Source organism: Pinus tabuliformis, chromosome 4_2 (genome assembly GCF_031772625.1).
Source record: "Pinus tabuliformis cultivar Carrire ecotype Pingquan chromosome 4_2, CPIR1, whole genome shotgun sequence".
Taxonomy (NCBI): domain Eukaryota; kingdom Viridiplantae; phylum Streptophyta; class Pinopsida; order Pinales; family Pinaceae; genus Pinus; species Pinus tabuliformis.
Genome location: NC_142304.1, coordinates 34,285,187 through 34,312,625, shown reverse-complemented (window position 1 = coordinate 34,312,625; position 27,439 = coordinate 34,285,187).

The following is a 27,439-nucleotide window of genomic DNA, read 5'->3' as shown; positions in this document are numbered from 1 at the left end:
TGGCCCGGAATGGTTTCGTTTCCGGAGTCAAAGACAGTTGACTCGTTAGCCTTTGCGAACGACGGGGTTTTGATTGACTTTCTTCCACGATTTCGGATTACTTGATCAACTCAAAATAAAAAAGGGGAAAATGTTATTCCGAATTAAATTAATTTTATGACGCTTTGACACAACTTGCTTTTTCAATTTTTAAGAGTCGAGAAAAAGCTAAAGATGACTCTAGTCGCCTTCGATTTTTAATGAGCCTGAAGTGACAAGTGCTCAGATGGACCTTTTCTTTTAAGGAGTCTAAAAAGGAACGAAAGTGACTACTCTAGAAATCTAGGCAGAGGGATTAACAAACCAATCGCAAAACTACAGAATACTTTTTACAGTACAGCAGTCAATCTTCCCGAATGTTATGTTCAGTGCATTGCAATCGATAGGGCGGTAGACACGGCTTCCTAAGGATAAAGGATGTAGCCTATTGTGGTCTCCCAATATATACTTGACGGTATGTGGGAGCACAAGTCCATACTGGCACTTGTCGTCTCAAAGAGGAGGACTTACCCAACCTACGATGAAAGCGATAGTTACCAGGCTTTACGACGCCAGAATATGTCTCTAGCCTAGACTTCTAAATGTTGTGCGTTAGGTTCCAAAGCTTTTTTATGTTCATTGAGGTTTATTTTACAGTTGATCTTTCTTAAGAAGTTTTCCATTAAGGTTCACTACATGATGTAGATATACAATTCTTAAATGTGCAATCTAAGATGATAAACAGTTTTTTACTTTCTTTTTGCAATGAAAATCCTAGCTACTAAGGAAAGAGAAATGAAATTCTTTCAACATAGAGCAGAGAGCACACACTAGATGCACTTTTCCTAAATCAATTTCAGCATGCAGTCTAAATGCAAATGCACATGCATGTATTGTTTTTTCAGTTTCCTTAATGTGAGAATGACGAAAGAAAACTAAGTATAGATCTGAACTATCTTCTTTGAAAGCGACAGTACTAACAATTTTCTTTTCAAAAAATGAAAGGAAGGCTAAGACGACACTTTGCGATTTCGAATTTAAAATTGCTTTCGACAGTTGAAATAATATTAATTCAAATCAAATACGATGGCAAAAGTGTAATCAACTATCTAAAAGAGGAATGCTTTGCGACACTCTTTTTCTTGACTGAAAACGACACTTGCGACACTTTCAAATCAAAAAACGACAGTTCGATTAAGCTACTATTTGCAAAGGAGAACTGTAAATGATGAAAAATACATTAAAAACATTCACAATTCCTTCTGATGGAGGCTGAAAATAATGCAAAGGAAGATGGTTTCAACAGTGATATACTAATCATAGACAGCAAAACTATTGAATAAAGCTGGAGACAATGAAGAAAAAAACAAAATCTGGAGGCAGAAACAGTCTTACTCAATCATCACACCTGTAACATAGGGAAACAGGGATGCCTCTCACCTACAACACATGGGAGGTGCGATGCATCCAGATTGCCAAGAAGAGACAGTGCGATGGTCCAGGGATGAGACTGAGCTTGGTTTTCACTCACAGTTTGCAGCTAAGTTCAGGTATTTAGGCTGAGCTAATGATTATCAGTAAACACAAAGAAAACATCTTCAGAGCTTCTATCAGTGGCACTCCGAGTGAAATGTACTGTGGCTACATCAGTGGGATCTTCTCCAAGGCGAAAATGGTCAGAATAGAACCGTAACCAAAGTTCTTAGATATTCCATTCTTCACCTTGGTAAGTTGTTCTTTTATAACCGGAAGTACTGCATCACACCAGTTGAATACCTTTGGTTCAAGGCATTTCAGAGCATACTGCATATAGGACCTGTTGGCCAAATGAAGAGCCGCACTACCAGCCAATCTAGCAAAGGTGAATTAGATAGTCCTCAAGGACCGGTTAGTGACATCTCAATTAAAGGTAACTCTAGTAGTCTTTTTTCATAAAATAATCCCTTAAGTCTGAAATTGTATAAAACAATATGAAAGGGATGACTTTTCGATAGTTTTAACAAGTTTAACATGACAAGCACTCGATCTTTTTGTGTAATGATCCCTCGGGTCCAAAAAGATTAAAATCTAGAGGAGGGATGGCACTTTCGATCACTTTAACGAGCTGGAGAGGCCAATTTCTCAGCAATCTTTTCATATTTTACGAGTCAGATGAAAAGATCTTAAATGTGACTCATTTTTTGAGGAACAAGTGATGTTTTTGGATAGCAACTGGTTCCAGGTAAGGTTTGGAACTTTTCAATCATGGCAGTGTAAAGAAGGTGGCTAATACAATCACTCGTCACAGCTTTTCCTCAAAAGGGTAAACAATCAAATGGAGGTGTATGATTGGCTAAAAAAGAGTGGAGGTTTTTAGTGCCTAGATTTACCTCAAGCTGAAAAGGTAGGATCTAGGGCCAACATCAAACCACGCTCAGCCTCGTAGCTAGCCCTACGAGGACAGGATAGGGCTCTCTCTGGGTCTATCTCAGCAAAAGATAATTGATGGGGCTTGAGATGACTGAAATATATTCTGATTTTAGGCTAGGTATGAAGTGAAATGATTTGATTTGATTTTTTTGGGGGTTTTGTTGGAATCAAGGGAAAGGCAAATTTGGGTTCGAGGATGAAGGCCAGTTTTGCAGAGTTCTGATTGGGGCAAGAAAGGCAATCGTTTTGATGCTTTGATTTGTAAAGATGGAGGGCTCAGACTGGTGAGAAGCTGAAGAGGGTGAGAGGGTATCAAGAATCCTCTTCAAACGGAAGAAAACATTGAAAATTAAACAAAACTATAAGGCAGAGCATAGCAAGCTAACAAATTCTACCTTTGTCACTCATTTGTTTAATTTCATAAGAAAAAGAGAAAGGAAATGGTACACATAAATATCAGTGAACTCACAAATTACATAGAGAAGAACACCATCAAAAAACAGAGCCACAAGGGTCCCAAAAAGTGTTGCAAACCCTAGTCTTTCCTTTGCCAAAAATGCAAAAATCAGATGTACAATGGAGTGTCAAGCAATCCCAAGTGTCCAACCATGCTAATGACTAAAAAACAACATAATATAGACAAACATAGCTCATCCTTGCCTCTAGGGTTCGAGCTCACATGTTTAGGATCTAATCCAACTGATTCTAAACTGAGAACTAGAAATTAGGCAACATAACAGCATGCCTCTAGAAAGAAGGGAACTGCTTCATTCAATTTCAAACAACCTTTAAACTGATGAATCTACCTCTACAAGTGAAAATCTAACATATTTACATCATGATCCATCAATATACATCAAATTACATCAAAAATTTGCCATTAGGAAAGTGAAAAAGTCAAACTAGGAAAAACAAGGCGAAATTCTGAGCTGTTGAGTGAAAAATAGGCCAAATTTCCCTATGCGTCGCGCTTGAAATCTATATGCGTAGCACAACTTTGAGGCTGATTTTGAGGGCCTTCGTGAAATCCAAATTGAGCTCATGATAGCTCATCGTAAAGCTCTGCCTGTCTACTTTCCAACCCAAGTGGAATTTCTGGATTTGGTGTCCATTTTCCCCTCCAAAAATCCAATCTCCCAACACTGCTTCCTGTGGGTGCAAAAGGTGGCAGAAAGGTCATTTTTTGTGTGTTTTTTACCCTTTAGGCAACCCAGAACTTGATGAAATCCTTAGGTAATTCATGAGCATGCATAACATTTCATAAAAAATCTATAAATGCAAAGTTTTCCTCCAGAGGATCTCCCAATTATAAGCGCGTGCCAAGTGGCACTTCGCGTTGGGCAGGAAAATATGTTTTGAAGCCAAAAAATTCAAAATTGACAAAATTTTCTCCAAATTTGCTGAAATTTGGACTGAAGGTCCATCATCAAGTATCATGCTCAGCAAAGAAGCTTCAGCCAAGATTCGGAGCCTGTCATGCCTTTTGCATTGTTTTAGTGCCCTCCATTGTCTTGCCTTCAGGATTTTGATCCTTGCTTTGCAAACATGAATTCGTGCCCAATAATGGTTTTTCATGTGCCTGAGCATTTAAGTCAATGAGGTGGGCTCTTCTCTAACATGGTTGCCACCTTTATGAGGTCTCCTGGGTACATGTACTCCTGTTGGTGAGTCACTGCGTGTCTCCTCTCCATACTCATATGAAGAATCCGATGCCATCTCTGCTGGTGATTGAACTATCTTGATGAAAAATAAGTTATTTTATGATGTATCTTGACTTTGGCACCAAGGGAAATAATGATATAAGGGACTGTGGAGGGGAAAAATAGTGAGGGATTTAGGGACTGCTAGGGGTAGGGTTTAATCAAGGGAACAGGGGTTATGGGAGTTTTTAGTATGGGACATAGGGTTTGGGAGTTTGAGTTTGGGGCTTTGGGAATGGGGAGAGGGGATTAGTGAATTTGGGGAATAGGGAAATCAAGGGAAAATGGAGTAGGGAGTGATTGAGGTGAGGGGATAACTTGGAAGCCACAAAAAATTAACACAAAACCCTAATACTGTTGTTTTGGAGAGAGAGGTATGATTTGTTTTCTTTAAACATTCACCATGCAACAAATACCATCAAACAACCATCAAATTTGGATGAAAAGCTATTAGAGAAGCTCAACCTACTTGTACAAATGATGATCCAAGCATATTGGGCGATTTTGGAGAAAATTTTTGAAGTTTTTGGGCTTGCTAGCTGTATGCGCCATGCATCAAACCCAACGTGCCATTCCTTCCCTATGCGTCGCGCCAGTGTAAATTTTCACTGGAAATTGCAGCCCAATGCGTCGCGCCAGTTATGTGCGCCGCGCCACTTGCCCAATGCGCCACAATTTTTCCAGGAGACTTTTGGAGGCCTTCCTGGTGTCCAAATTTGGCACAAGATAGCTCGTTGGAAAGGAATTTGAGTCTACTTTCCAACCCAAATATAATTTTTAAATTTGGATTTCATTTTCCTAGTCAAAAATCAAATCTCCCAAGACTGGTCAAAATGTGCAAAATGAGGCTACCTAAAGGCAGAGTGTTGTTGCAGTCAACTTTTGAAGGGCTTCCTCAACTCCAAATTGAGCTCATGATAGCTAATTGGAAATATCTGTGTCTAGTTATCATTTGACTCATCAAGAAAGTCATTTGGCCAACCAAGCTAGGATAAAACTGGATTTTCCCAAGGTCACTTCAGAGGTGCATCAATTCTCCTGAGGCAACTGTATTTTTGACATTTCTCTAAAACCATGACACCTGTGTAAAGAGTGAAAGAGGTTTTTCTTAATTGACATATTTTGGACAAAAACCTCTCTCAATTTTCAAAAAATGATATTTTCTTTCTCAGAAACATCATTTGAGTAAAACCTATCTTGATGTGTGGAACCGGGGATTTGTCGAAATGAAGCGAAATGAAGGGGATAAGGGGCTTCTAAATTCTTGAGAAAATTTTTGGAAGTATGGAGGGATGTTTGGAAGTAGGGAGGGATGTTAGGAAGTAGGGGAAAGTTGAATTTCAGAGATTGAGTGAGGGGAAGAGGTCCAAAAGGGCAAAACACAGGCCTAGCCTAGAAAATTGTCAAGTTGTGGGATCTCAGTGATCTCAGTGATGGGAAGTGTTTAATAAGGTACATTAAGGATAGGGGAAGGTGTATGAACATCAGGATACAAGTTTTGATGATGATTTGACCATCCATGAGAAATTACCTTCAAAACCCTAGGAGAGAGAAATGAACCTTACCTAGGCGCAACTGAATCATGAACAAGGTGTAAAATGACCCATTGGACCCTGACATGATGATGAAAACCCTTTGAATGATGGTGCACTCAGCTGAATGGTGACATGGACCGACATTTGGATAACTTTGAAAGGAGTAAAAGCAAACCCTAGACCTCATACCTAGTGACCAAATTTTACTTGAAGACTCACTGACATAACAAAATTTGACCTTGACACCTTAAAATTACTTTGCAAGAGGATGTTTGATCATTGGAGGAAGGCTGAAAAGATTGAAACTAACAGAGGTGATGGTAAGAACACGACCAAGGCCCAAAAGCGGATAATTATGCGATCGCAAAGATTATTTACCGAATATGGGTTCATTTTTTAATGAGTTTAAACTCTGGGGGAACATTTGCTCATTACTAGGTTTATTTTTTAACGAGCTTGAACTTCGCATAAAATTGCTCGTGCCAGTCATATAATAAGGATGTCTCATCAATAGGTTCATTTTTTAGGGAGCTTACCCCATTCGAAACTTTGCTCCGAAGCCTTTTGTTATGCAAGCTAGGAACGACCAACCTACGAGTTTAAAGGGTTAAGAGCCTACAAACTAAGAAAATAAATGGTCGCTTTTCACTTGCATGCAAAAAGGTTTTCATGCCCCCAGGTATAACAAAATAGAGTTTCCAGGTTACCATACGGAAGTTCTTACATTAACAAGATTGTTTCATCCGCATTTGTAGACAAAACACTTCCTTGGATCTGTCCATCGACATGGACGAAGGTGATTCCAGTTCCAATCACCTAACCTTTGACGGAGGAATCCTTTTCCAGACTAATCCATTATCCTAAACGGACAAGATTATTATACTAGTCATATTCTTACGTTGAAACCTACCTTATATCTATGGTTTTTCTGCCGAAGCAGACTAAGGCACATGCCTCCTTGGTTTCAGTCACAATCACTGAATCACTCGTTCTCATCAGGTGGACAAACTGGAGATTGATGAGATATTCCTTGTGAAAAAAGACAAATTAGGGATGGAATTTGACTAGTAGCTACATTTGAATCGGGGAATTAAAGCTAGTCTACGAGCTTGACCATTCTACCTTCATGCAGAAAACACATCACTTGAAAGAGTGAGGAAACAATAGCTCCCATGCTATAAAAGTAGTCATGTCCAAGGTGTAGATTGTAATCTAGAGGCCCTTGGACTATCATCATGTTTAGATGAACGGTTTTCCTTCTCAAAATTATAGGAAAATTTGGAAGAATCCCTAACGGTCGATTGGTTCCTTTGTTGAAGCCTATTAGATTTCGAATCTCAAGCAGAAGCAATGGCGAACCAAGCGCTTTCCAAGCAGTTGAGGAAAGGATACTCACAAAAGCTCCTTCATCTATGATAGTACCAACCATGATCATTCTGTAAGCTTGTACTATGATTCGGAATGGTACATTAGATGGTAGGCAGGGTCTCCCTAGTAGATTCCAATCGAAGGAAACGACTAGATTGCTTGGAGGTGGGACCGAATAAATGGCCAGATAAATCTCTGACGAACTTCCTTCCTGTGGTAAAGGAATGGGTAGATTGCCCCCATGTTCATCGGAGTCTGTATTAACGAAAATAATTTGAACTCTGTCATTCTCATTCTCTTTGGTGATAGTATCATCTAAAGGTGGACCTTCTGAAGACAGGATTGGGTTGACTGCCATCTCGACTTGCTGACTTTGGTCTGGTGTGGACTCAGAGGGTCTATTTTCAATGATAGGTGCTTCGACCGAAAACAATGATGTGTCAGTCGGATTTTCAACTAGCGATGAACTCGGCAAGAGTTTCTTGTATCCAGGAGGAAGTCGCTGCGGTGAAGCAGGACAGTTATCCAAGACTCTTTTAGCTTCGTCTAGGAAAGGACAACAGTGGAGGACATGATCACCTTCACACAATTTACAAGGAAATTTAGATCTTCCTTTCTTTCCATTGGCTTCGTTTTCACTAGTTGATGGCGTGCTCTCAACATGATCGTCAGAGGTTGAAGACACCGGATTGTGCAAGCAGGGAGACCAGTCCCTCAGGATCCGTGGGATGCAGGGACAATCTCGGTGATAGTGGTCTCCCTTGCAAATGACAAATGGAGATTTAGGCTTGGATGGTGTAGTGTGTGGATTTTCGCCAGATGATGCATGGTTGCCCCCTTTCGTCGTTGGATTCTTCTTCTTCTTCTCCTTCCCTTTCTTCTTCTTCTCAGTTACTTGGTTTTTAGCGTTACTAGCTTCACCAAGCAAAGAGGAAGAAGGAGAGGGAGAAATAAACGAAGTAGAAGGTAGGGGAGAAACTTCATCTAGTTGCTGATTCGATTGTTGAGGAATTGCGGTGTTTTGAACGACAGAGGTCAAGAAAAACCATACAGGCAGACCAATTATGAGTCCTGGAAGGGACAATGTAGCCATGTGTGGAGCACCAACATCTCCCCAAGAGGAGAAGGGACTAGGATTTCCCCCAAGGGGAAATCCTTGATTGATAGGCTCCATTTTTCCCAACCTAATACCAATGAGGGAATAGTGACGTTATTCCGATTAAAATAAATTTTATGACACTTTGACACAACTTGCTTTTTCAACTTTTAAGAGTCGAGAAAAAGCTAAAGATGACTCTAGTCGCCTTCGATTTTTAATGAGCCTGAAGTGACAAGTACTCAGATGAACCTTTTCTTTTAGGGAGTCTGAAAAAGAACGAAAGTGACTGCTCTAGAAATCTAGACAGAGGGATTACCAAACCAATCGCAAAATTGTAGAATACTTTTTACGGTACGGCAGTCAATCTTCCCGAATGTTGTGTTCAGTGCATTGTGATCGATAGGGTGGCAGACACGGCTTCCTAAGGATAAAGGATGTAGCCTATTGTGGTCTCCCAATATATACTTGATGGTACGTGGGAGCACAAGTCCGTACTGGCACTTGTCATCTCAAAGAGGAGGAATCACCCAACCTACGATGAAAGAAATAGTTACCAGGCTTTACAACGCTGGAATACTTCTCTAGCCTAGACTTCTAAATGTTGTGCGTTAGGTTCCAAAGCATTTTTATGTTCATTGAGCTTTATTTTACAGTTGATCTTTCTTAAGAAGTTTTCCTTTAAGGTTCACCACATGATGTAGATATACAATTCCTAAATATGCAATCTAAGATGATAAACATTTTTTTACTTTCTTTTTGCAATGAAAATCCTAGCTACTAAGGAAAGAGAAATGAAATTCTTTCAACATAGAGCAGAGAGCACACACTAGATGCACTTTTCCTCAATCAATTTCAGCATGCAGTCTAAATGCAAATGCACATGCATGTATTGGTTTTCAGTTTCCTTAACGTGAGAATGACAAAAAGAAAACTAAGTACAGATCTGAATTATCTTCTTTCAAAGCAACAGTACTAACAATTTTCTCTTCAAAAAACGAAAGGAAGGCTAAGACAATGCTTTGTGATTTCGAATTTAAAACTATTTTCGACACTTGAAATATTATTAATTCAAATCAAATACAATGGAAAAAGTGTAATCAACTCTCTAAAATAGGAATGCTTTATGACACTCTTTTTCTTGACTGAAAATGACACTTGCGACACTTTCAAATCAAAAGACGACAGTTCAATTAAGCTACTATTTGCAAAGTGAAAAATACATTAAAAAAAAAAACATTCACAATTCCTTATCAGGGGAGGCTGAAATAATGCAAAGGAATATGGTTTCAACAGTGATATATTGATGTAATTAGCTGACCTTGTTCCTTTAGGGTATGAAACAACACTTTTAGGGGTTTAGAAGCCCTTGGTTTATGGACATATGTGATTGGGGTTCCAATGCCCAAATATGTCTATAACAGTTGCCCCCTAAAGCATGAGGTCGTAAATCTTCTAATGTCGGGTGAAATGCTTTACTATGAGGATCCGAGGTTTTTCGAACTGGAAAGTGACCTGTAGTAAGATACAATACAGTACATTATCTTCATAATATTTTCATGATCTAGCTGAGGCAGGCATTCCCATGCTCAGCTTTATAAATTCATTTTCATGTACATAAGATAGACAATCGTCTATGTGGAAGACTGATGATTCTGGTAGAGCCATCATCCCTTAGCTTGGATGATTATCTGTGTAGTTGTGATGTGCATTTGATGTCTTTATTTTCCTAAATATATCGCAGCCTGGATGGATGAAACTAGATCTGGGGTCTTCAAACTCGTTCAATCTTCGCCCGAAATACAAGTCGATCCATGTGAAAAGATGTTCTAATGTCGAACATGGAAAGACATCGCCTGATTACCAGCCAATGATGTAAGCTGTTAACAGGTGCGAGAGGAATCACCGATAACGATAATGACCCTCAAGGTACTACAGTACAATTCACGTGGTGTGAATATATGAGTTGATGTCGACATCATGCAAAATCTTTTGGTCGAAGGCCATGGATGTAAACCTGTCGCCGAAAGTGTGAAACTTTCCATTGAGGCATGCAAGCTTCAAAGTACTAAAAGGGTTGTTCCTAAGTCAACTTCTTGGATAATGAGCTGGTTTCGACAAGAAGTGACCCGTCGTAGGAGGGCCTTAATGAATCCCACATATACGACACAGAACAGAGCGAATGATTTTGTGGAGGTGAAAACGATCTGATGATACAAGGTTCATGGTGGCAGTCATGAAAAATGGAGAGTGAAGGTATTGCAGCGGATAAGGCATTAGCTAGGTTGGTGAATTCTCTGAGCGACTTCTCTTGAACATATCGGCGACACTAAAATGGATTGGTAGCGTTAACCCCAAAATGGATGGTACGGCGGACCAATGGTGATACGACTGGTGAACGGAATAACCTAACCCAACTCAATCATGGTGACAGAGTGAAAGTGTCATGTTCAAGAGCAACCTGCTACCAATGAAGTTATTCAAGTTTTCTTACCTTTTTCCCCAGTCATTGCTGACCGGTACCTCTTTATTTTTGTCAAGCTTGAGGAGGATAACATATGCTTGTTCTATAATTTTCCCTTCGGGTGAACCTGTCGCTATGCTTTAATGAGCCTAGCAACAGTGAAACTCGCTCTTATCTACATGGACAAGTTTGTCGCTATTTTTTTAACGAGTTTAACAATAGAGATAACTCGGTCCTTTTCAACATCTAGAAGTCTAGGCTAGAGATGTATTCCGGCGTCATAAAGCCTGGTAACTATCGCTTTCATCGTAGGTTGGGTGATTCCTCCTCTTTGAGACGACAAGTGCCAATACGGACTTGTGCTCCCACGTACCATCGAGTATATATTGGGAGAGCACAATAGGCTACATCCTTTATCCTTAGGAAGCCGTGTCTACTGCCCTATCGATCACAATGCACATAACACAGCATTCGGGAAGATTAACTGTCGTACCGTAAAAAGTATTCTGCAGTTTTTCGATTGGTTTGGTAATCCCTCTATCTAGATTTCCAGAGGAGTCACTTTCATTCCTTTTCAGACTCCTTAAAACAAAAGGTCCATCTAAGCACTTGTCACTTCCGGCTCATTAAAAATCAAAGGCGACTAGAGTCATCTTTAGCTTTTTCTCGACTCTTAAAAATTGAAAAAGCAAGTTGTGTCAAAGCGTCATAAAATTTATTTTAATCAGAATAACGTCACTATTCCCTCGTTGGTCTTAGGTTGAGAAAATAGAGTCTACCAATCAAGGATTTCCCCTTGGGGGAAATCCTAGTCCCTTCTCCTCTTGGGGGGATGTTGGTGCTCCACACATGGCCACATTGTCCCTTCCAAGACTCACAATTGGCCTGCCAGTATGGCTTTTCTCGACCTCTGTTGTTCAAAACGCTGCAATTCCTCAGCAACCAGATGATCCTAAAGTTACTCCCCCACCTTCTACTTCGTTAGTTTCTCCCTCTCCTTCTTCCTCTTCACTTGGTGAAGCTATTAACACTAAAAACCAAGTAACTGAGAAGAAGAAGAAAGGGAAGGAGAAGAAGAAGAAGAATCTAACAACAAAAGGGGGAAACCATGCATCATCTCGTGAAAATCCACACACTGCACCATCCAAACCTAAATCTCCATGTGTCATTTGCAAGGGATACCACTATCATCAAGATTTTCCCTGCATCCCACGGATCTTGAGGGATTGGTCTCCCTACTTGCACAATTCGGTGTCTTCAACCTCTGACAATCATGTTGAGAGCACACCATCAACTAGTGAAAATGAAGTCAATGGACAAAAAGGAAGATCTAAATTTCCTTATAGACTGTGTGAAGGTGAATCTATTGATAAGTCGTGAACTCTCGGGTGCATGATCAGATCTGTGGATCTGACTGACTGTGGCACATTGGAGGACTGTTAATTTGGCCCTAATCAGAGGTTCGCAAGCGATCCACGGCGTAGGTGCGGGGGTACACAGTGCAGGAGAAGACGCAGTGCGGGGGTATGCAGCGCATCAGAAGGCTCAGTGCGAGGTACGCAGTGCAGAAGAAAGCAAAGTGTGGAGATACGCAGAGGCACAGAAGGAACAATGCGGAGGTACGCGGTCTGACACACAGTGCAGTGCGTATCTGAGTTGAGGTACACAGTTCTGCTGAAGGGAAGTTGCGGTGGTACGCAGAGAAGCAGAAGGATACAGTGCGGATCTGCGCAGTTCAGGCACAGAAAGGCTGCAAATATCCGTAGGTTTATATTGGTGAAGTTGCGGACTTGTCTTGAAACATTTATTGGCTGTCTTTTATCTATTGTTGCAGAGTTCTGGGTTTAGATTTCTGGTATCACTTTTCTGTTTACAGCATTCTGAGTAGTTGGGTAATTCATTGGTTGAATAAGGAGATTGGGTGGTTTGCATGTACTTGATGATTATTTGATATTCTTGGATCTAGTCTGAAAATTAATGAAACGTGGTCCGTCAAGAAGTAGAAGAGCAAAGGGGGTTGTAGCTCCCTTCCAAGAGAGATTGGAAAATGTGAGAGAGTTGTAGCTCTCTGCAGCTTGTAGCCTGTGTGCTGGTAAAGGACTGCGCCAGTACAAAATCCTTGTAAAAGAAGTTTCTAAATTGAAAGAAGATAGAGACATATTGCAGCAGGTTTTTCACCCACATTGGGTTTCCACCTTATATCTAGTGTTCTTTGGTGTGCTTATCTATTTTTTTGGTTCTTGTTCATTATTATATGGTACTGACATACAAATTAATGATCAATATCTGAAGAATAAATTAAAGTATAAATCTGGAAGGCATATTGAAAAGAATTTGATAATACTGATTCACCCCCCCCCTCTCAGTATTATTTCCAACAGGATGCAGAGGTGCGGGTGGTATTCTGGTTTTATGGTCGAAGATTTGACAAGCATGGCAACTTCTGACTGTGATTATGCAATCTTTGAACATTGTTGGCTAGAAGTAACCAGCTCGTAAATTCTTTTGTGTCGTAGCATAACCAGATTGATGCCCCCCACACGTGTCTGAATGACAATCATTCAGGACTTTTTCGGCCTCCTCGTGGATGAGGCACCTTCGCAGAACTATATCGATACCACGGCAGTAAAGTGTATCACCGACGATCATGTAGTCTTTTGCTTGGTATCGAATAAGTCATTTCTCTAAGCGAGAGGTATTAGGCCTATATTTTTGGGTTTGGAGATAGATGATTATATCTCCATACCATGGATCGCTTGACGATATCAAAAACAAAGATTCATCCACAATTGATGCTTTGGATGTTGAATCGTTGGACGACGATGGGAAGTCGCATAGTAACTCTGTGAAAACTAGAGATTTCTTTGATTTGGCAAATCTATTGATAAGTTGTGAACTCTCGGGCGCATGATCAGATCTATGGATCTGACTGACTGTGGCACATTGGAGGACTGTTAATTTGGCCCTAATCAGTGGTTCGCAGGCAATCCACGGCATAGGTGCGGGGGTATGCAATGCAGGGGAAGACGCAGTGCGGGGGTACGCATCGCATTAGAAGGCTCAGTGCGAGGTACGCAGTGCAGAAGAAAGCAAAGTGCAGAGATACGCAGGCACAGAAGGAACAGTGCGGAGGTACGCGGTCTGACACACAGTGCAGTGCGTATCTGAGTTGAGGTACGCAGTTTAGCTGAAGGTAAGTTGCGGTGGTATGCACAGCAGCAGAAGGATACAATGCGGATCTGCGCAGTTCAGGCACAGAAAGGCTGCGTATACCCGCAGGTTTATATTGGTGAAGTTGCGGACCTGTCTTGAAACATTTATTGGCTGTCTTTTATCTATTGTTGCAGAGTTCTGGGTTTAGATTTCTGGTATCACTTTTCTGTTTACAACATTTTGAGTAGTTGGGTAATTCATTGGTTGAATAAGGAGATTGGGTGATTTGCATGTACTTGATGATTATTTGATCTTCTTGGATCTAGTCTGAAAATTAATGAAACGTGGTCCATCAAGAAGTAGAAGAGCAAAGGGGGTTGTAGCTCCCTTCCAAGAGAGACTGGAAAACGAGAGAGAGTTGTAGCTTTCTGCAGGTTGTAACCTGCGTGCTGGTAAAGGACTGCACCAGTACAAAATCCTTGTAAAATAAGTTTCTAAATTGAAAGAAGATAGAGACATATTGCAATAGGTATAACTGCTCGTGCCAGTCATATAATAAGGATGTCTGATCGATAGGTTCATTTTTTAGGGAGCTTGCCCCATTCAAAACTTTTCTCTGGAGCCTTTCGTTATGCAAGCTAGGAACGACCAACCTACGAGTCTAAAGGGTTAAGAGCCTACAAACTAAGAGAATAAAGGGTCGCTTTTCACTTGCATGCAAAAAGGTTTGCATGCCCCGAGGTATAAAGTAGAGTTTCCAGGTAACCATATGGAACTTTTTGCATTAGAAATATTGTTACATCCTCGTAGCAGACAAACACTTCCTTGGCGATGTCCATCGAAATGGACAAAGGTGACTGTTGTTAGTGCCAATCACATAACCTTTGACGGGGGAATCCTTTTCCAGTCTACTTCCATTTTCCTAAAAGGACAGGGGAGTCAGACTAGTCATATTCCTACATGGAAACCTACCTTATATCTGGGGTTTTTCTGTCGAAGCAGACCAGGGCGCATGCCTCCTGGGTTTCAGTCACAATCACCGAATCACTCGCACTCATCAGGTGGACAAACTGGAGATTGATAAGACATTCCATGTGCAAAAAGACCAGTTAGGGATGGCATTTGACTAGTATCTGTGTTTGAACAGGGGAATGAAAGTTGGTCTATGAGCTTGACCATTCTGCCTTCATGCAGAAAACGCATCACTCGAAAGAGTGACGAAACGATAGCTCCCATGCTATAAATGTAGTCACGCCCAAGGAGTAGATTGTAATCTAGAGGTCCTTGGACTACCATCACGTTTAGATGAATGGTTTTCCTTCTCAAAGTTATAGGAAAATTTGGAAGGATCCCCAACAGTCGACTGGTTCCTTTGTTGAAGCCTATCAGATTTCGAATCTCAGGCAGAAGCGATGGCAAACCAAGCGCTTTCCAAGTAGTTGAGGAAAGGATACTCACAGAAGCCCCTTCATCTATGATAGTACCAACCATGATCATTATGTAAGCTTGTACTATGATTCAGAATGGTACATTAGATGGTAGGCGGGGCTGCCTAGTAGATTCCAATCAAAGGAAACGACTAGGTTGCTTGGAGGAGGGACCGAATAAACAGTCAGTTAAATCTCTGACGAACCTCCTTCCTACAGTAAAGGAACGGGTAGATTGTCCCCATGTTCATCAGATTCTGTGTTAACGAAAAGAATTTGAACGGTGTCGTTCTCATTCTCTTTGGTGACAGTATCATCTGAAGGGTTCTGAAGACAAGACTGGGTCGACTGTCGTCTCAACCTGTTGACTTTGATCCGGTGTGGACTAAGAGGACCCATCTTCAATGATAGGTGCTACTAACAACAACAGTGTGTCAGTCAGATTTTCAACTAGTGTTGGACTCGGCGAGAGTTTCTTGTATCCAGGAGGAAGTTGCTGCAGTGAAGCAGGACGGTTATCCAAGACTCTTTTAGCTTCGTCTAGGAAAGGACAATGGTGGAGTGCATGATCATCTTCACACAGTCTACAAGGAAATTTAGATCTTCCTTTTTGTCCATTGACTTCGTTTTCACTAGTTGATGGTGTGCTCTCAACATGATCGTCAGCGGTTGAAGACACCGGATTGTGCAAGCGAGGAGACCAGTCCCTCAAGTTCTGTGGGATACAGGGACAATCTCGATGATAGTGGTCTCCCTTGCAAATGACACATGGAGATTTAGGCTTGGATGGTGCAGTGTGTGGATTTTTTCCAAACAATGCATGGTTGCCCCCTTTTGCCGATGGCTTCTTCTTCTTCTTCTCAGTTACTTGGTTACTAGCTTCACCAAGCGAAGAGGAAGAAGGAGAGGGAGAAACAAATGAAGTAGAAGGTTGGGGGGTAAATCTAGTGTCATCTGGTCGTTGTTTTGATTGCTTAGGAATTACGGTGCTTTAAACAACAGAGTTCGAGAAAAGCCATACCGACAGGCCAATTGTGAGTCTTGGAAGGGACAATGTAGCCATATGTGGAGCACCAACACCTCCCAAAGAAGAGAAAGGACTAGGATTTCCCCCAAGGGGAAATCCTTGATTGGTGGACTCCATTTTCTCAACCTAAGACCAACGAGGGAATAGTGATGTTATTCTGATTAAAATAAATTTTGTGACGCTTAGACGCAACTTTCTTTTTCAATTTTTAAGAGTCGAGAAAAAGCTAAAGATGACTCTAGTCGCCTTCGGTTTTTAATGAGCCTGAAGTGACAAGTGCTTAGATGGACCTTTTCTTTTAAGGAGTCTAAAAAGGAATGAAAGTGGCTACTCTAGAAATCTAAATAGAGGGATTACCAAACCAATCGCAATATTGTAGAATAATTTTTACGGTACGGCAGTCAATCTTCCCGAATGCTATGTTCAGTGCATTGTGATCGATAGGGCGGCAAACACGACTTCCTAAGGATAAAGGATGTATCCTATTGTGGTCTCCCAATATATACTCGACATTATGTGGGAGCACAAGTCCATACTAGCACTTGTCGTCTCAAAGAGGAGGAATCACCCAACCTATGATGAAAGTGATAGTTACCAGGCTTTACGACGCCGGAATACATCTCTAATCTAGACTTCTAGATGTTGTGCGTTAGGTTCCAAAGAATTTTTATGTTCATTGAGGTTTATTTTACAGTTGATCTTTCTTAAAAAGTTTGCCTTTAAGGTTCACCATGTGATGTAGATATACAATTCCTATATGTGCAATATAAGATGATAAACAGTCGTTTACTTTCTTTTTGCAATGAAAATCCTAGCTACTAAGGAAAGAGAAATGAAATTCTTTCAACATAGAGCAGAGAGCACACACTAGATGCAATTTTCCTAAATCAATTTCAGTATGCAGTCTAAATGCAAATGCACATGCATGTATTGTTTTTCAGTTTCCTTAATGTGAGAATGACAAAAGAAAACTAAGTATATATCTAAACTATCTTCTTTCAAAGCGACAGTACTAACAATTTTCTTTTCAAAAAACGAAAGGAAGGCTAAGACACACTTTGCAATTTCAAATTTCAAATTTCTTTCGACACTTGAAATACTATTAATTCAAATCAAATACGATGGAAAAAGTGTAATCGACTATCTAAAAGAGGTATGCTTTACGAAACTCTTTTTCTTGACTGAAAACGACACTTGGGACACTTTCAAATCAAAAGACGACAATTCGATTAAGCTACTATTTGCAAAAGTGAATTGTAAATGATGAAAAATACATCAAAAACATTCACAATTGCTTATGATGGAGGCTGAAATTATGCACAGGAAGAAGGTTTCAATAGTGATATACTGATCATAGACAGCGAAACTACTGAATAAAGTTGAAGACAATGAAGAAAAAACCAAAATCTAGAGGCAGAAATAGTCTCATTCAATCATCGCACTTGTAACACAGGGAAACAGGGATGCATCTCACCTGCAACACATGGGAGGTGCGATACATCCAGATTGCCAATGAAAGACAGTGCGATGGTCCAGGGATGAGATTGAGCTTGGTTTTCACTCACAGTTTGCAACTAAGTTCAAGGGTTTAGGCTGAGCTAATGATTGACGGTAAACACAAAGTATAGGGGCTGATCTAATGATGTTATTTGAGCTATCACCAGGGCACTTAGGATGTTTGCAAGCTATATTTTCAGTTCATAAACCAACCCAGAGATTGACTGAAGCAGCGTTGATCTACTTTGCAGTTGCATAGCAAAAGCAGTTCGAAGGCTAGTTGGCTTAACTTCATGCTCCATCTATCGTTTATAAAGAAAACAACAGTAACAAAACAAACAAACTATTCGCTCCCCAGTGGAGTCGCCATTTTGTTAGCGGGAAAACTAGTGTTCATTCAGAGCTGCTAGTCCCACTAAGACAGGTAGCTATCTTAGAAACAAACTAACTAAATTTACTTATGTTTTCCTTTATGAGAGATATATGAGAGAGAAGCAGAGAGTACCAACCTCAGTCTTTCGCTAGTCTCCTTGCTCGTTTCCTCTCTCCTTTGATAGAGCTTTCGCCACTCCTTTCTCACTTGTCCCGCTTCAAAGAACGCCTGCAGAGTCAGGCAGCAAAATACCATCAAAGCATAGAGATCTATAACCATAAAAAATGTAGGATCAGATGTACATTAAACATATAAATGCATATACAAATACAAGATTCAGAGATATACAAGCATATGGAGGAAAACTCAAATAGCTTTATTGATAGAAGTATTAGAAGAGAGGATTACAACCAAGCTGTTTGATCCAGCATCATCCTCTCAGCATGAAAGCCCTCTTCACCTCATACAAAGCAAGATCACCCAACAATGTCTTCAAAGAGAAACCAACAGCACTTCCTTGCAAATTACAAAATTCCAGCCTCTAGATATCTAGGATGAGGGATCCATATATAGATGTTTGCAGGAGAGTGAGTCAGCTTCTGGGATTTTGATTAATGTCATTTCACTGATAGTTCTTGGTTCCACTTGGAGATTTCATGATCTCTTACTCATCCCTGGGCGAATTCAAAGAGGCAAGTGTCATATAAGCAGTTTCTAGAAGATTCTTTGAGTTTCCACTTAGAAAATTGCTTCTGCCATTTGTCTGCTCTCACTCATCGCACCCTACAAAAGGGCTTTTTAGTATGCATCACACCCCCCATGTTTAATAGGTTAGATGCATCACACCGTTAGCATGAAGCAGTCTGTATGGTCCATTTTTGACCAATTCTCAGCAGTTTTTCAGGGAGAACTTCTAGGAAAAGATGTAATCAGCTGACCTTGTTCCTTTAGGGTATGAAACAAAAATTTTAGGGGTTTAGAATCCCTTGGTTTATGGACATATGTGATTGGGGTTGTAGTGCCCAAATATTTCTATAACGCCATGATTCATCTATGCCCTCTTACAACTCAGTCTTCTGTTGTAAAAAAACCTTATTTTCATCGCTCTGCCACTGCACTTTGTTGCACACTGTCCATTCATCTTCAAACTGTTGACTACCTACTTCAGTGCTTTCTGCTTCAACTTCTGCTATTACTTTTGAGATTGCTCCAGATACTGTTGTAGATATTTTTGCCACCCAAACTTCCTGAATATCCTTGAAGATATCTCCCTCTGCAATATCCAATTGCTGCTCCTTGTCTACAAGTTTACTTTCAAAAAGTAAATTGTTGTCCAATTCCCTGACTGCAGTAACATATTCACTCACAATTCTTTGTATATTAGTTAACATAACATATTTTATCAAACTAATATCTGCTTTTGTTTCAGCCAAAACTTGAGACATTCTTCTATCAATGTCTGCAATCCATTTCTCATGCTTAGATGCTTCCAGCAACCAATTCAGCAATTCACTTTCTACCTAATTCCTTTCAAACACCTCATCATTATGCTGCTTATCGATTCCAGCATAATTCTCTTCCTTTTCCTTGACAACATTCCATAGTTGTCCTTCAGCTCCTTGACTAATCCTGGTAGTCAGTTCAGTCTCCTTCAGTTCTAAGACTGATTCTTCTTTAGCATGAGACATGTCTGTCTCACCTTCATCCTCATTGCTTTCTTCTTTTTTGCCACAAATCCAATCTCTTAATGATGTTGCTTCATTCTTTATCAGAATAGAATTCTGATCCTCCATCTATGTGACAGCTCTAGATGTATGTCCAACAGTCTCCTTTTGGCCACTTAAGAAATCCAACTTCTCCCTTTCCTTACCAATAATAGGTTCCATCATATGAGACATAACTGTCTCATCTCCATTGGAGATACTTCCTTCATTAAGTAAGGAATCTATAAACTCCTTCTGCTGCAACAATTCATCCTTGTCTTCTTCTGAAAACCATTCATCATCATACTTTGCTTGGAAACTTTCAACCTCATTCAAGATAGTTCCAAAAGATTGTTTGTCCCCTGCAAAACCTGCAATCACACACAAATTGTCAGTTTTAAAACCACAAGACCCAATGGTATTATTTGATGATTCAGTCATCAAATCCCTTTTCTGTTCCAAGTCTTCTACATGACTCAGAAAATCTTCAATGGTCTTCATCTCAGCTTCCTCAAGCATAGCATTTAAGTGTTTGATATCCTTTGCTTCTTCTTGCTTTTGGCCATCATCATGAACCAAACTTCCTCTACTTTCAATCCTTGCAACATGCTGAAAAACAACACCTTTTCTCAACTGTGTATGAGCATTTATATGAGACTTAACGGTCCCATCTTCTTTCAAAACAGAATTTAGATTTTGTCTACCTTCTTTCTCCTGGGTGACAATATCAGAAAATTGTCCTTCCTCACATGTTTCACCTGCAGACATATACAAGATATCAGATTTCAAATCATGAGACCCCTTGGCCTCACTTGATGTTTCATCCATCAAACCTTCATCCTGATACCTACTTGCCTTGAGTACCTCATCCTCTCCTTGAGCCTTCATCATTTGCTCTTTCTTCTTCTGTAGCCTATGCCACCTTATCTTTCTTCTTACAAGAAAACCACATCTCTAGTCTTCCTTATTTCTCTGTAACAACTCCATCAATACTTCAAGATGGACTATTATCTTAGCCTTCTCCCTCTCATATTCTTCATCATTCAACTACTTCCATATGCCATTTTCCTTGGCATCTTCTTTCTTCACTTTGTGGCTTCTCCCTGAACCTCTACTATGACTATCAGTAGTCATCTTCTTCTCCATCTTCATGAGCTTCTCACACTCACTATGAGCTGCACTAAGCCTCTACTGTAACAAGTTCTCCCTACTACAACTTACCTCACCAAGCTCTCCCCTGTACTTGGTCTTTTGGCCAGCACTGGTCCTCTGTAAGGAACCTCCTAAGCACTCCTTCCTGCTCCTTCTAGGCTTATATCCTCAACTCATCTTCTCTTGAGAACACTTAAATTTCCTCTTGTATTTCAACCTCAGTTGAAACACTAGGTTCTAGCCACACTCTTCTTCCGCTTGGAAACTCTTACTAGCTTCCTTCACCACTGGTCTTCTTTTGCGGAGATACTTCACTAATTGTTGTTACCTCAACCTCAATTGCACACACGACTATTACAGTTTTTTTTTCACCTGTACATCACAATTCTTATTTGAATGTTCCTTCTAATCATATTTTCCTGTTGCATACCCCCCTTTGTTATTTCCACCAAAATCTTACTTCTCAAGCCAAATCTATTCAGTGACCAGCAATTTCCAATATTTATATAAATTCAAGAAATGTGACACTTTGCCTCTCAATTCCTTCCAGATTTGAATTTGGTTTGTTGGTCATCTGTGTGTAATCTTTCCCTTTTTTAACCTGCCTCCGCGCTATCACCTTTAATATGTTACTGGCAGGATAAACCAGATGGACTACTACACCCAATGCTTCTCCTTATGTAGTGACTTCTTCCAAGGGAATATTGCATGTTGCGATCCATGTTTCTCTCACTCTGAAGCTAAATTCCCCTAGAAAAATTTCCCCAACGAACACGGGTATCATTTACTTGATCAATGTCACCCCAAAAATAGTCGCTTTCGAACAATTCTTGATTAATCCCAATCGTGGCCTCAACAATTCACATGTTAGAAGTAATTTACTTACAACAAGGTTTTATGCATTATAGTTCTTCATGCTGAATATGCACAAGATCAAGCCTTGTAGTCTTATAGGCTTCACACACAATAAGTATCTTCTTCACTATGTGCAAGAATATTTTCTGCTTCCATTCCCACCTATGCTCTATGCTTGAACCATGTCAACTCCATGCTCCATTTTCGGCAGTTGGATTCAACTGGATGTCATTTTCAACGATGGTGCAATCCCAAACGGTGGCAGTAGGAGTGCCTCTTTTCCAAATAGAACAAGGTTTCTTTTTCTCCAGCAATTTATTCTCCAGAAATCTTTCGGCTCTGATACCATAATGATGTAAAGCCAGATCAAAACTAAAACACACACAGAGGTTCTGCTATCTGTTCAGAACCGATGACCTTAACAAACCCCAATTTCTCAACACAGTTCCATGGAGGAATCACCCCTCCTCATTAGCAATCATATGATGCCCAATCTCCCACACCATCAGCCACCCCAATAGCCTACTCGTCTGTGCAATAAAATGAGCATCCTCACCACCTGTTCGAACTCCTCTTTACAAATCAATGCCTTCACAGTGCACACTCCATTTTTCAAGCCAAGCATGAGCTAATGCAACAAACGACGGTCTCAAATCCATATACTTGCAGTCAATCTAGAGGTTGTGAAGGTGTGAAAGCAGTTTCTAATTAAAGTGTAGCGCAACTTCCAGAAATTCGATTTCTCTAGTTTTTCGCCTGGGGTGTTGAGGGAATGATGAATGATGAGTGAATCGAGGATAAATTCTTTCAGTCACCAATTCTCTTAGTCATCGGATCTTGGTTCAAAAAGAAACTGAGTCCCTTCGCCATGTTTCAAATCTGATCGCTTATGATGATCATTGAATCATGCTCCTATCCTCTGATAAAACCCACGCATCACAACTTGCCACATAGTGATTAAAACACACAGAATGAATGTGTCTCTCCTAGCAACCCTCTCCAAGAAAAACCACCAATTTGGTGCATTCAATACTCTGTTCCACCACACCTCTTAACCGCAGAAGTCGCTCAATATTTGTACTTCGTTTTTGATGTTGTCACAAAGCCTCGATTACAGCTCCAGGAATATATAATTGACTTCTAAATTACAGCTTGACCTCTTTGTATTTGTGCTACTCCAATTAAAGTCTCAACCCTCTTATCGTTTGAGAACAAGTCTCGCTCAGAAACAGAGTATCAGTCTTAAACAAATCTGAAGATATCAAGAAATTAGACTCTCCAACCTAGCAATTGGTTCTTCCAAAAAGTATTGTACTCGGCCTTGGAAATTGAAGAGATAGACCTGCAAACCCAAAATTCTCTTACTACAGATTTCAATCAGGTCTCAAAAATGATTGAGTGGGTTTTCCACCCTTCTGCTACGCTAGAATAATCTCCTTATGAGTGCTTCAAAGTGAAATCAACTACCAACATAAATATCAACCATAACAACTCTAATATTTAATAATATTATTCATTTATATATATGGACAGAGATATTCACACAGTTCCCAAAAGAACATAAAATGTTTTTCATTAATCAATTTCAAATACAATACTTGGCCTAATTTTCAACATTAAAATGGCCTTCCATACATCACATCACTCTCACACACACTCTCCCTTGCCTTCGAGGCTTACCAACATATACAAAAGGATTCTGCAATCATTTCTGGTTCAGATCCACAATCTAGTCAACCATATCCTGAAAATCCTCTAACTCCACTTTTAACTCAACTAATTCCCTATTCTAGGGTCTCCTAATCCCTAAGATCTCTATGAGACCTTCACAAGTCAAACATCTCTCATATTCTCATGTTAACTGAGAATATCTACATTGAAAACCTCACATACATTTTCTCACTCAATTTATTAAAAATATACAAATTTCCTATTAATAAATTAAATTTCAAATCAAACATCACACCCCCTAACTTAACCAAATATACAATGATTTTCTGAGCAGGATGCTCCTGCATCACCCCGATCCGCCGAAGCAATAAATTATAACTTTGAACTAAATGTTTGTATTTATGGCACCTTCTGCACCAAAAGGGTAGCCCTTCATGGTCCAATAGTTGTAGATGATCCCCATCAAAACCAATGTTAATTGTCTCATGTAATTTCTTGCGTAGGTCCAAACTAACTAGAGTATGAGCCACAAATAGATATGTCAACTCCTCGAAAGAGTAATCAACTTCAAGAAAACAACCAATATTGTTCCCCGGGTTAGAAAAAATCTGAGGATTCCTCATATGAGTTGTTAAACCTGGAAACCGTACCCAAATAAGAACCACATCACATCGTTCCTTGCTTGCATTGAATATAGGTGCCCAAAATTTTAATATAATAGGAGTAGAATCGATATACCATAATGTGTTTGAAACCTATGAAGTTGCATCATGAGATTTAAATATGACTTGAAACCAACCCTTCAACAACATAAATATATCTGGACATTCTAAAACCCTTGCACTGGACATTCGATCACTCCAAGCAATGATGGTCCCCTTGCTAAATTTTTGACCCCGAGCATGCCCAACCAAGGATTTTTCAGCAAGGTTCGCAACTTTTTCCATTTCGGCGTCGTTCCCCTGACATAAACCGTATGGGGTCAGGACTGCTTCCTGCTTCAAAACCCGGGATTTCTTGCACCGATCACTAAACTCCATTTGAACCCCAGGTTTTGTAGAGTGGGACAATCAACATCCACTTTGCAAGCTACATGACTCGAACCATTCTCACCCTATACACCTACAACCCTAAAATGTGGGCACGATAAAGAAACCACTCTTGCCTCATGTGAATGCACAAAATTAACCAGTGTGTTCTAAAAATCCTTTTGTGCCACAATCAAGCCCCCACCAGTAGAACATGCCAGAAGTGATGTGAAACCCCCACTATATGACTGAAGGGGGGTCCCCAAATCTAGAAAATAGGTCAAAAAGGACCTAGAGAAAACCATAAACCCTAAACCCATAGAGGGTTTAATTGGATTTGACAAAAAACACCAAAGAAATTACCCGAAGTAATGGGCACAATAGTGTAATTTACTTGGCAAATGAACGGAGAAGTGAACTGTAAACAACCTAGAGAAGATAATGGAACCCTAATCGGTATATGGTATTGTGGTCATGCTATACCACAATGGGTCGGAAACCCCTTCTCATACCACCAGCATGATGCCTAATTCTCTCTCCAAAATCCGTGAAAACCTTGGGACTCAAGAAGATGGAGCCTTTAAACGGAGTAATTGAATCATAGTACACTTGTTCATTGTCGACCATGTTTCCCATAGGAAAATTGTTAGCTTAGCATAGAAATAAAAAATTAACACCCTACCACCCAAAAGAAATGAGTAGAATGAGAAAAACCCACTAGTTGAGTAAACAGACCAGAGAAACCCCCTTCACAACATAGTAATGATCGGTACTCCCATAAAACCTACAGCACTAAGACTATAAAAACTATAGTAAAAACCCACAAAGCCAATATAAAAGCCACCTAAAAAAGATGACAAGTTGCATGCATACCGAAAAGAAAAGACCCCCAAAAGCTAACAAGTGAACCCCATTACCTCCATCCAAGAAACATCGATTGAACTAGCCACCAGGGACCTTCATGTAGACCCCCATCAAGAGAAAACACAGTAAAAACCTAGGATTCGCTGCCTCCCTCAAAACCACCATGAGCTTGGCAGAGCCCTCCAACTTATATATATATATATATATATATATATACCTTCTTAAGAATATAATTTAGGAATGTAAATACTTTCTTCCTTTGTTTACTTTAGCAAAAAAATCTCTTATAAACTTTAATATGTCCACCTCTTTTATCTTTTTCTTCTTCTTTTTTAATTAGTTTTCTTCCATTAGATCATAAATCAAGCATATAAATCATATTAGATGATAACATTATTGTTATGGCTTGCCACAATGGAAACTAGACCAACAACAATAAAGGTATTGTAATGTTCTTTTGTCTATCAAAATTAACCAAAATTAACCTATTGCTTATGTATCGCTATGCCAAGATAGATGTCTAGCACAATTATCAAAAACTTACATACAATTAGTTGGGTAGTGCAGCAAGCCACAACTGTGAAACATATGAGAAAGTCAAATATATTTCACTAAACATAAAAATGAAATAATAAGAGACCTTCACATGCATCAGTCTTCAGAGGAAGTAGCCAAGGCGGGATCCTGAATGTTTGGGCTTGCTAGAGAGTGTATCCCACACTAAATATGTCTCTCACTGTGGATCAACTAAGAATCCAAGCTGATTAGAAAAGAGTGTTAGTGTTTTTAAATACATTAGATGTCATTTAGAAAGGCTATGGTTTGATTGTGATCCTCCTATATTTCTTTGATGATGTGGCCCAATAGAGTTTTATTTGCCAATGTAGGGTGATGGAGTGAAAATATTGTTTATGAAGACCTCTAGTATGGCCAGGATCGGGACCCAGTCACATACTTCCACTTAAATTTTTTATTCAGAATGGTATTTCAATTATTCACATCATAGGATTCAGTTTGGAAAATTTCTTCTCTAACTTTAGGAGGGGTAACGAAAAGTTAGATTTTAACTGCAAAAATGGGCTTAGACTTGAGCTATGGATTTTCTTATGGAGCCTTCACCACCAAAATCACGCCTCTGGTGCATTCGTTGCCTCGAAATTATGTTAAACAGGGTTCAAAACCCAACAAGAGGAAATTCAAGAAATGGGTGCATGTCAAGGGAATGAGAGATGAAGGAGGCCAACACAGAGCCAGTAAGGTGTGAAGCTTCCAAAGTGCAAGGAATATAGACAGTGTGAGCTAGACGAGCAATAAAGATAAATGAGATACCATGGTAGGAAATGAGAAGGAGTACTGTGTTTGGGGGGAGCCATAATAGATCGGTCCATAGGATTACAAATAGGTGTTCCTTCCCCAATGAATGCACCTAAAATCCTATACCATAATATCAATTACTCATAACTTAAACACAATGGCATTAAGAGATGATGGAATACAATGAATTTAGTAGCATGCTTGATGTGTGCTCATTTTAGAAAATTTCAGTTGAGTCTTGGGACCGACCCCCTTATCGAATGTCGCTTAGACCCACGACATGTACTACTATCATGAGAAAGTATCAAAGTTTCCAACCGAAAATGAGATGAGGAATCTGGAAGGCTAAAGTAGGAGCGCCTAGGATTTCTTGGACTAGAGCATTGTACAACTATATGTTGGGAAGGAAAAATCCCACCTATAATATGGGGATAATAGGAAGAGACTCAAAAATAGTGGAGGAATTCCCACCTTGGCAAGAAGACACGAAGGTCATGGGGGTTTCCATATTAATTCTTTGGTTCCGCATTAATCAACATGTGTTATTGCATGGTGGTAGTTGGTCATGCCATCCCCTTCTTTAATACTTGGGGTGGCAACATGCCTTCTCCCCTCCCTCCATAAGCACACTTTCTAACACCCCCATTGGGGTACCTTTTATATCCTTTTAATATTTTTACCTTTAACCAATATTTTTAGGTTATTAATTTTTCATTTACAACTTTACATGTAATTCTAGTCACCATTTGTTAACTTTTATGTAATTTTTTGTAAAATTTATCCTA